The sequence below is a fragment of the Chamaea fasciata genome, unplaced genomic scaffold (assembly GCF_029207755.1).
Source record: "Chamaea fasciata isolate MVZ Bird 193981 ecotype frontalis unplaced genomic scaffold, bChaFas1.0.hap1 SCAF_7, whole genome shotgun sequence".
In the NCBI taxonomy this organism is placed as follows: domain Eukaryota; kingdom Metazoa; phylum Chordata; class Aves; order Passeriformes; family Sylviidae; genus Chamaea; species Chamaea fasciata.
In genome coordinates, this window is record NW_027094092.1 from 43,210,689 (window position 1) to 43,221,305 (window position 10,617).

At 38.4% G+C, this 10,617-nt stretch overlaps 1 long non-coding RNA gene across 2 annotated transcripts; it reads left to right on the forward strand.

The window, feature by feature from the left end:
* The first annotated feature begins 267 nt into the window (after positions 1 to 267).
* LOC136291789 (uncharacterized) lies at positions 268 to 10,368 on the forward strand. 2 transcript variants are annotated; one of them, XR_010721722.1, is made up of 4 exons: positions 268 to 554; positions 1,083 to 1,234; positions 8,547 to 8,642; positions 9,675 to 10,368. It is a non-coding gene; the product is annotated as an uncharacterized lncRNA (long non-coding RNA). The 2 variants fall into 2 exon arrangements; XR_010721723.1 differs by having other exon boundaries at positions 1,086 to 1,234.
* The last annotated feature ends 249 nt before the right edge of the window (positions 10,369 to 10,617 follow it).

Consider the following 10,617-nt stretch of genomic DNA (forward strand, 5'->3'; position numbering starts at 1 on the left):
ATGTGAGATTTCACGTTCAGGAAGCTGAGTAAATGTAAGTCCTACAGACTTTGTAGTGGGACAGCTGTCAGTTGCTCTGCTACCAACACTTTTATAGACTATTGTGGATCAATTCATTGCCAGGTGATTGTCACACTGGAACCAGGTGCTTAATATTCAGGAAGAAAATTTTCCAGTACAGGTTGAGGTAATGAGCATCATTAGTAAATTACAGGTACTATTTCTTGCCTTCTGTCCCTAATGTCCTGCTCTCTCTAGCTCCTTATTTTGTATCCCATGTCTTGTTACTGTTCACTGCCTTGCCTTTCTCATTACTGCCAGGTCCCAAGTCTTCCTGATGTTTTCTTATTTGTTTTGTTTGCTTTGTTTTGATTTGGCTTGGGCTTTTCCCTGGTCTTGGTCCCTTTGTCTTTCACAAATCTCTTCCTTTTATCACGTCGTTAACTGGGAATGACAGGTTTCTTGCCCATTACTGTGGGTGCAGGATGCAGGAGGAGAAATAACTTGATGCCTGTTCCGCACAGTAGCTCCAAGTGAAGTCAACTTCTCCCAAGGTATGCATTTTCAGTGTGATGATGAAGAACTGTCTATTTACAGAGAAGAGATTATGTATAAATTGTTCTTTGCACACGTGCTTCTGCTCTGCCCACTTGTCCCTCAGTACCTTTCCTCAGCAAACTGAGAATACTTTAGCAACCAACAAGAACTTCAGACATGTTTGTGAGACTATGCTCCAGACACAGTATTAATGGAGCTGTGAAACAAAGGGTTATTAAAGGCTAATCATATGATTCCTGCTGCAGAATCTTGTAAATCTGATATTTTCTTGTATCTAGGAAAAAAAAAAAAGTTAAAGGTTGTGATTCCTGCTGCTCCATGGTATAATAACACCCCCATCATATAACAAACCCAAATCCTAAAAGCCAACTGTTCAAAAACATCAAGCACAGGCATTGGTTCATTTCAGGATTTGCCTTTAAAAAACAGCTTTTGTTTCAATAAGAAGCAATGTATTTTCCTATAGATTTTTTTCTCCCATCTGCAGTAAGATCCCTTACTGAAACTTTTGTTTTTTGGAGAAGCAGAATAAGTTTCGCAGTACAAGAGACCTGACCACAAGAAAGCTCCAACCCAATGGTTATTTCATTATAATAAGGTCCCTCAAGAACACAACTTTATGTTTACATCTGAGTGGAGACAGATATTTTTCAGTCCTGTATTTCAAATAATTCAGGTAAGAACATTAATGTACCATTAATATACAGTATGTTATTGGTTGCTAACACAAGCAAACAGCTTTGCACTTTTCCACACTTTTCCTTTGACAGCCTTGAGAGAGGCTTTGTTGAGCGTATGATTTTAAACAGAATTTCTCCTGAAGACCTCCTCTCCTTTGAAAAAAACATATTTTAAAGCCACTTTAAAGGTAGGATGATTTTTGATGTGCTACTGCCCTGCAGTGAAATACTAAAGAGACCTACAGGTGCACCTGTGTTTGCCTCAAGGCTCTAGCTTGATGTGATTTCTCCAAGTTATTTCCATTCTCTAGGGAATTAATTGCATACAACCTGTTGATCACACACTCTGCAAGCTGCCACAGACAGCTTCTCATTCCTCCTCTGACAACCAATCCTTTTTAACATAGATACATCTTTTGGTCGTCCACCTCTTAGATTTGGCACCAGGATAGACAAGGCAGATCCAAGATTTCACGTGGCCTACCTTTCATTCTGACCTGGTTCTTTTTCTTAGCCTTGAAAATATTTAAAAGATCTTAGTCTTCTTCTAAAACAGGAGAGAAGTAAATATAGTTGCTCCTTTATTTTATTTTATTGTATTTTACTGCATTTTATATTATATGTCAGATAAAAGCTTGTATTTATATAAGGCTATTTAAAAGAGCCTCTAGATTACCTAAGAGTGATTATTTTTCAATGGTGTTCAGTTTAGGATATGATGTAAACTATTATTTCTTTATGATTGATTGAGGCCTGAGAAAATTGTGCATCAGCACCTCAGCATACTAAGCACAGTCCAAGCATGAGCTACAGAGGTCATTGATACTGGTTTTGCACAAATATATTATATATGGTCAATTTAAATAAATGATGTCAGTTTAATATAAGGCCCATAGTTAATGAAAAGCTTTAATATATGAAAGAATTGATAGTGTTACAAATTCTAAATGTTATCAAATTTTCTTGTTTATTTGAAGTTGCAATAAATCACTAGACACAAATATAATACTATGGCTTTCTTTAATCAGTCTACTGAAATTTCTGTTAAAATAAGAATGTATGTGAAATGCACAACCCAAATTTTAATTGTAAGCCTTCATTCAGCATACAGTGCACTAATTTATTTCCAAGTTTATGTTTATATTCCTGCAAATGATACTGCTAGGCAAAAAAACTTCCATTGGTGTTTTAAAGGCCCTGGCTTTGGTTTTGTGAATTATTCTTCTGAGTATATTAGAAAAACCACAATAACCTTCAATGCCTTCATGGTTGTAAAATAACTACATTTATATTACATGATGCCCTGTTATACTTTGGTTATGGCTTCAATGACTTCTGGAAAAATATTATTGTGTTTCACTTGAATTGAAATATTCCTGGATGCAGAACACAAATATCAATATATTCTTTACTGATACTTAAAAGGGGAAAAGGGACATTTAGTATAAGGAAGCCAAATAGTAAGGCTGCTTTGTTCTCCTTAGGCACACACATTCACAGACTGAATGAAGCACATAAAAAATACATGAGTGAGATAAACACAAGAAATCTTCAATAGTTCTGATAGTGTGTTATAATCTTGACTATTTTTAGGGCCTAATTGAAAAAGACAGAAATGTTTGTGCTATATTAATAGGTAATTTCTATTGCAGCTATGTAAAGGGACTTTTAACATTAAGGTAAGAATCCTGAAATCTAAAATCCATAGAAAGAAATGCTGGAAAATTTTCTAAAGGCTCACCTCTTTTATCCCTGTATTCCTGAGAGGGTCAAAGTGTACCTTGGCAGCATAACTGGAACAGATGGTCAGGCTGGAATTTACCTTTTGGCTCTTTCCTAAAGGAGAAAGAAAGGAGTTTGCCTGAGAATGCTGAAGTAGAGTCCTGCATTTCTGATAAACTTTGGGACATATGTACAGAGAAATCCTTCTCTAAGCATATTTCCCTTTCCATGCCTTGCCCTGCTGTCCAGCCTCTCCTCTCCTCTCCTCTCCTCTCCTCTCCTCTCCTCTCCTCTCCTCTCCTCTCCTCTCCTCTCCTCTCCTCTCCTCTCCTCTCCTCTCCTCTCCTCTCCTCTCCTCTCCTCTCCTCTCCTCTCCTCTCCTCTCCTCTCCTCTCCTCTCCTCTCCTCTCCTCTCCTCTCCTCTCCTCTCCTCTCCTCTCCTCTCCTCTCCTCTCCTCTCCTCTCCTCTCCTCTCCTCTCCTCTCCTCTCCTCTCCTCTCCTCTCCTCTCCTCTCCTCTCCTCTCCTCTCCTCTCCTCTCCTCTCCTCTCCTCTCCTCTCCTCTCCTCTCCCTTTGTCCTCCTCTTGTTCATTTTTGCCAAAGTTATCCAACTGAAATTTAGCAAAAAAGAACATTTTAATTGGGAAAAAACCCACTTGAATGACTTGAGTGAATGGAAAATCCCCAACTAATTACACAATTTTTTCTTTTTAAATGACTTCACATTTCTCATGTTCTACTCTGTGTTCTGTATCCTTTATTCTTCTGTCACCTCAAAAACTCCTCTTCCATGGTTTGTCCCATGTCACAGCCAAGTGCACCAATGAACATTGCTTAAGAGACCCATTAAGAGGTTCCTGTGCTGTCCATTGCAAGATTTGGTCCATGTATGTCAACTTTAATCAAGCAAAGACTGCACTTTTGCCATCTGTCTGTCTGATATTGAATCTGTTTGAGGCAGTGCAGTGAACTTGTAAGAGTGTCTTTTACTTACCAAAGCTTCTGATCTCTCAGATTAGCATCCTGTGCAAATTCTGTACACAAAATAAAGGTGCTTGAACTTGCTTTGAAACAAAATCTTTTCTATAGCGGAATTTGTCACATAGGAAATAAGGCTTATCAACTTATAAAACAATTGAGAAAAATATGAAGCATGCCCATGATGATACTTCATTTAGTGTGAATCAGAGCTTAGACTAATAATTTTTCTTTCTATGTATTATGTTTTCCAGTGGATTCTAGTGAGTTGTTGCGAAAAAAGGGTGACTGCTTTGATTTTTGATACTTTTGAAACTTTTTCTATGTGTTTCTTAATTAATCTTAGCAATAGATTCACTCATCTCATTAACCTGCCAAGAAAAGATAATGAAGTGTATTTTCCTTTAGCAAGGCAATACAAAATTGGAAAGAAAATGGAAGATGTTTCTGCTGCAGAAATTCTTTCCGTGTGAGGGACAGGTTCTGAGGTCTCTGTGATTAATAGACATAATTAGTTTACAAAGACTGGAAAACAAGGTTATCTGATTTTGTGATTTACTCTACACCATTTCTGGCCAGAATCAATAGGATAATGATCAGCTTTTGCCTCAGCATGGGGCTGGAGAAGAGGGGCAGAGAAGAAATTTATAGCTTTTTTTTTTTTTTTTTTGGTCACCATCCATGTGATAACTGAGAATTGTTAATATGGGCTTTAGATGCTGTAGAGTGTCTTACTCACAATACCTATGACTTACTGATTTTTGAAAAGTAGTTGAAAGTTCATCTTCCAAGGCAAACTTTATCACCTGCAGTATGATGATGTATCACTATCAGCCTTCAGGGTCACTTTTGTGATATGTTCAGTAGATATTCAAGCACAAGGAAAGACTGTGTGGCTCTTTTTCTTCAGGAGCCTTTGCAGAATAGCTGTATAATTTTAAAATACCCATTGAAATAGGTGTCTACACTGTCCATGCAAAATAACTGTTGAAATAGGAATCTACAGTGTCCATGACAGCACAGTCCTCCTGTGCTCTGAGCTTCTGAGCAGGTATTACTGAAGGAAATCAGAGTCAAACACAAAGCCCAGGTTTATCATGCTAAGCACTGGATGTAGTAAAAAACATAATGTATGTCAAGTTCAAGCCAATGCCTGAAACATGACTGTCTCAGGAAATGAGGACTAGAATTGTGTTTAATTGTTGATGAAGCTCACCTGAGTGGAGTTTTATTTGTTTTTACTAAGTTTTTATTAAGTTTCCTATTTCATTTGACGGAAACGACAGCAGTAATTACAGATGCTGAATGTTGGCTTGTTTGATACAGAAGTGGTATCTTGACAAGTCTGGATAGAAGGCAAAATTTTTCTCTTTGAAAGGAGTCCTCTAGGTTTAAGAGAGAATTCTCAAATAAAAGAAAACCTCTGCAACTTGGTGATTGCAAAGATCTGATGATTGTGTTTGGGTCAGTTGGCAAAAATAAAGGAAAAACTTGTCACATTTGCCTCTCAAACCAAATTCCAAGTGTTCAAAAACTGTGCATGCTACATGGTCTCTGTTACCTATTCCCATTTACACAGAAAACACCATGCTTCTCTGCTAAATCAGAAGAACCTGGGTGCCTTGGGTTTGAATATCTCTGAGGTATTTCAGTTGTTTAAAACTGAAACTTTAAACAATGTGGTGTGTATTGGAGATGTATCATACAGGTCTACCGCACACAGTACTGCTGCAGAACCATGCTCTGAGCTCTAAGTTCAAAGGGTACTGGAAATCTTTTAGCTACTGAACACTGACAGCTGATTCCATGTGATTAGAGAGCCATGGTCAGATGTAATACCTTATTTAATTAGAGATAATACCCTTATTAGAGAACTCTCTTTAATTTCATTAATTTACATTGCATCACAGTACGTGGTGCTGGATGGTATATTTTGAGAATCTCACCGAGAGTCAAAAAAGTGTCAAAGATCTTTTGGAAAGAAGACTTTGAAAACCTAAGTCCTCAAGGGCAGGATCTTTGTCAGCAGTGGTAACTATGTCTGCAATAAATTGCCTTCTTAAAGTAAAGTAAAGGTTAAATACATATTGCAAAGAGCTGTATTGTCCACTAATAAAGCACTCTGCGCATGCAGCTGTCATGTGAAGCTTTTTCTGACAAGTTTGAAGACTGTTTAAAGTATTTTGTGGAACAATTCTTGAAATGGTGAGAAATTTCCCCTGAATTATTCACTTGACAGCTGGAGATGCAGCTGTTAAAAACAGCTCTTTAGGAAGAAAAGAAATTAAAATGGGTAGGGAAAAATAATAATAAACCAAGGAAATAGGCAAAATGAAAAGAGTTTGTTCGAGTGAAAGTGCATACAGCGGAAATGTGCTAAGGAATGCGCCCAGGAAAAGCAACATTTTTCAGCATTTTCTCTTCAATTTTTTCCCCTCCTTAAATTGTATACATTCAGGGGAGGGGATGCAAAAAGCAATTTATGCAGCTCGATATCACATTGCACTTTCCTGACGAGGTCCATCACCCTCAGAATCTGTGAGTGTTTGGGAAGGTGGTGATGCTTGCAAATCAGCCTGCAACAGAAAGAGCACTAAGCAATCTGACTTCTTTTTAATCAGAAAGGAAACAAAATACCAGGCTCTATTTAGAATGTTTTCATGTTGTGTTTTTAGAAGTACTGGATAACATTAACAAAATTCTACCTGGTTATTATTTATATTTCAGATTATGCCATTCATTTATAGGCTGCATTATTAAGATGATAATACTGCAGAAATCAGTCAAGCATTGGCACCCTGTTAAGTCAGGAATTTTACTGTTAGGTAACAAATTCTCTATTCCAGAAAACTGGTTATGAGGCAGAATGTCATAGGTGTATCAAATGGGCCAATGGATAAAAAAAGAGGACTGGGGGAGAAAAAAGCTCCATAATTTATTAGGACAGCAAAGCTCCAGCTTGACAGCCCAACAAGCCTCATACCACGTTTCGTATTCATAATGGGCTGCAGCAAGGTAGTGAAGGACATTACTCGAAACATGTTGTACATATCAAAATATAGAGCTTGGATCTCAGTTAAAAAATGAGAAGCCATACATTGCTTAATTTTAAGTAAAAACACCACATATAGGTGTTTGTAAAGAATTGTGGTGAAAACATATTGCTGCTGGGAAAGATATGAAAGGGTGGGAAGGCTTTAGATCAGAGATCTGCAGTTGCCTTCTGATTCTGCCAAGTTCAGACACCTTAAAATGGATCCTAAGCTTTTAGCAAAGTTTGGAGAGAGTGATGTGGTTACATTCTAGTGATTTAAAATATTCTTAAGGCATTTGAATTTGGCTTCTGCTTTCCACTTAATTGCAAAAATGACTCTGCTGCACTCTGCTGCAATAACAGAGGTGCACTGGCACATACCTTGTGTAAAAAAGGAAGACAGAACTTGACAGTATCCAGTTATGAAGCTTGTATGCACTTTTTATATGAGCTGTTTGTATGGCACTGGTGAAGAGGTTTATTTTCTCAGAGTGTAGATATGTTTTCTTTTCTGTGAAACAATACTAATTTGAAAACAGAGCAATTACCACAAACTCTTAACTGCCCACCCTGGGTCTGTGGGCAGCCTCACCACTCTTGTAGGGAAGAGCAGTGATGTGCATGCCACAGCAGCAGAGAGGTAAGCCTATGATTTAGAGAAGCCTTGCACTAATCACTGGATGGAATTGGGGCTGGCTTAAAAGAGGAAATGAGGAGATAGCCAAAAGCCTGGGTACTGATCCAGAGAAACCAAGTAAGATCCCTGCATATCAATGTAATGCCCTGGATATTTTCACTGAACATCTGTATATTTCTCGGTGAAAAGGTGCCCATTGGCACTCACCAGCTTTTCACAGCAGACAAAAGAGCTTCCTCTCACTGCAGGCTCACAATAATATTGCTCCTGCCATCTGTTTATCAGCCTTTGTGAAAAGCCTGAAGTGCATAGAGAGGACACTATTTCTTCAGTCAAGGGATTGTAGTAGATAGACTTAGTGGGAAAAGTTGGATACCCAAGCTCCACTGGTGAAACCTAGTCCTTTGATCCTATAGTTTTCATTGATTTCATAGTTTCCATCTCTAGAGCCAAGAAATCACACTGTTCAGGTGACTGAGAAGAGTCAGAAAGTGTTGTATGCGATACTGCTAACTTTCTTAATAAGATGTAAAAACAAGGGCTTGCTTAATGAGAGGTTTCTCTTGCAGTGAAGGTCCCAAGGGAGATCTTCAGTGTAGGACTGTGCGCTCCATTCACTGAGGCTTTGGGTAGGGTCCAGCTTTGCCTCTCCTAGACAGTCTGTGTCTGTGAATTTTGATTGCCTTTTCCTATTAAGGGGCAATGTCTAATTGTTACTTGGAATATTGAGTCATTATTTTATGGCTCATTTAGTCAATATGTCTGCAGTCATAAATCCTGCTGTCGCTGCCTTTACTTCTTTAACCCTTACTTGTTGCTGCATTTTAATATTATCTTTCCTCAAACCAGACTGCTTCTTCCTTAAAGGAGTTGACCTCATGACCTCGTTCCCGGTGTTGTCATGATCACAAGGATCATATGGCATTTTTATATCCAGCTTTAGGTGGAAGAACTCATGGTGCTCCTTTATCATATGGTTATGTTCCACTGAAGACATCAACCAAGCTCTCATTACCTTTGGTGACGGAGCATGGTATGTCAAAGTCATAGCTAAAACTTTCAGACCAGCAGCGAATGGTCATCAACCCAAAAAAATCTAGATTTGATCAGTCTCAAAATGTGGCATAAAACTTCTTTGGAAAGAGAAGAAAATTAAGCAACTATGCTTCAGGACTAAGGCTTCTCCAAATCTATTACATTGATTTTTAAAACCAAACATTGGTACTAGTCTTATGGAAAGGCTACCTGGGATTCACTATAGAACTTCCCTAAGGAGAAATGAAAGCAGTTTTGTTGAAGAGATTTTTTTTTTCTCTTTCTTTTTAAGTTCTTTTTCCTCTGAATTAAATTGTTCTTTATTGAAGTTTCAGCATGGGCTTTGAGAGAATAAAATATCTCTTCTTGAACTTCAGATATCGTTGTAATATAATCACAGTTTAATTCTGAAGGTGAAAGAACAAAAAGGCATTTGTAAAACACCCAACTGGCTAGGAATAATAGCTTCTACTCTTGGCAAATATTTACTTGAGAGACTCCTATTATGACCTCTGAAACTAGAGGAGGATACCTTCTAGTTTCCTAAGTTTTAATTTTATTACAAAGCTTTTTACAAGAAATAGAGACAAATAGAAGCAGTGCCTTGGGAAATACATGGAGACTACAGTTTGCGATCCAGTAATGTCAGTGACAGTCAAAGCAATGCTGCAGTCAAACTGGGGCCAAAAGCTCAGATGAGGAACAGATGGGGGCCATTCTGGAAAACCAGAACAGAGGGGTCTGGGAAACAAAGCAGTGGAAGTCCCTATCATTTCACACCCTGCCCTTCTTCAAAGGAGGTGTAAGGTGAATCTAGCCCAGATGTATAGAGCAGACTAAGTAGTCTACCAGAATACTGAAGTAGGTTGTCTATCAGACAAAGGAGAAAACAGGTCCCACATGTTTCTCACCCTCTCTCTCAGTTTATCCCAGACCAGCTCCTCATTCTGAGCAGATTAGCACCCAAGCCTCCTTTTCCTGTCTGGCAATTCGATGCTCGTTAAGATCGTTCCCTCTGTCTCACTTGTAGTTGGGCCAGCTGCAGACTGTGACCTTCTGGTTCTGCACAGGTTGCTGCATTTGGAAACAGCTCATGTCTTGGCACAAGTTCATCTTTCTCCCTTCTGCTTTGCTCAGAGGCTGAGGAGTCTGGCAAATCTCCGGCGTAGCTCACACCTCCAACTGCAGCAACAGTAACAGATGCAAGTTTTGCTTTCTCTGCTGCTCTCAGCTGCTGAATGGAGTTTAATTGGGGTTCTGCGGAAGCTGGAAGACATAATTTTCTTGTGTTTTGTGTGCATCTTGATTTGCTGCTGAGACAGACAAGGCAGCAGGTATCAGAAGGGAAAAGCCATAGCCTGTCCCTTTCCAGCGCTCTGAACTCCAGGCATAGATGAATGCATGTCCAACCTTGGGAACAGCTGAATCAACCTGGAATTGTTCAGTGATTGTTTGACTAGATACTTTAATTAGGTTCATCTTTATGGCAACATTATTAATAATGGGAAAAGCAGAATACTTTTGCAAATTATTTTTTTGTTATTGTCCAGAAATTGTATGATTGTCATTGCATTTGAATTTTGTATGCTTTCTAATCATGTATGCCTGGCATATCTTCATGTGCTCTGACATCAGATGATATGCTGGATAGTTATTGCAAGAGAAGATCTGTTGATTTTTTTTCCTAAAAACAGAAATGTTAGATCTAATGTCCTGGATCTGTTTCAACTTGGATAGCTGATCTTTATCCAATAAAATCATCCTAATTCAAGATGTTCATGATATGATTTATCTTCCTGTCTTAATCTGTAGTTACAGTACCTGTTGTTAAGGAGTCACCCTTGCAACAGCTCAGATATGATTACATTTCAGCAAAATATAAAGCAATTCTTAGGTAAAGTCTGTAAATTTGATTGCTGTTATCTTGCAAGTAAATGAATACGAGGTGCTGTTATCCTTCACCCTTGCTTGAA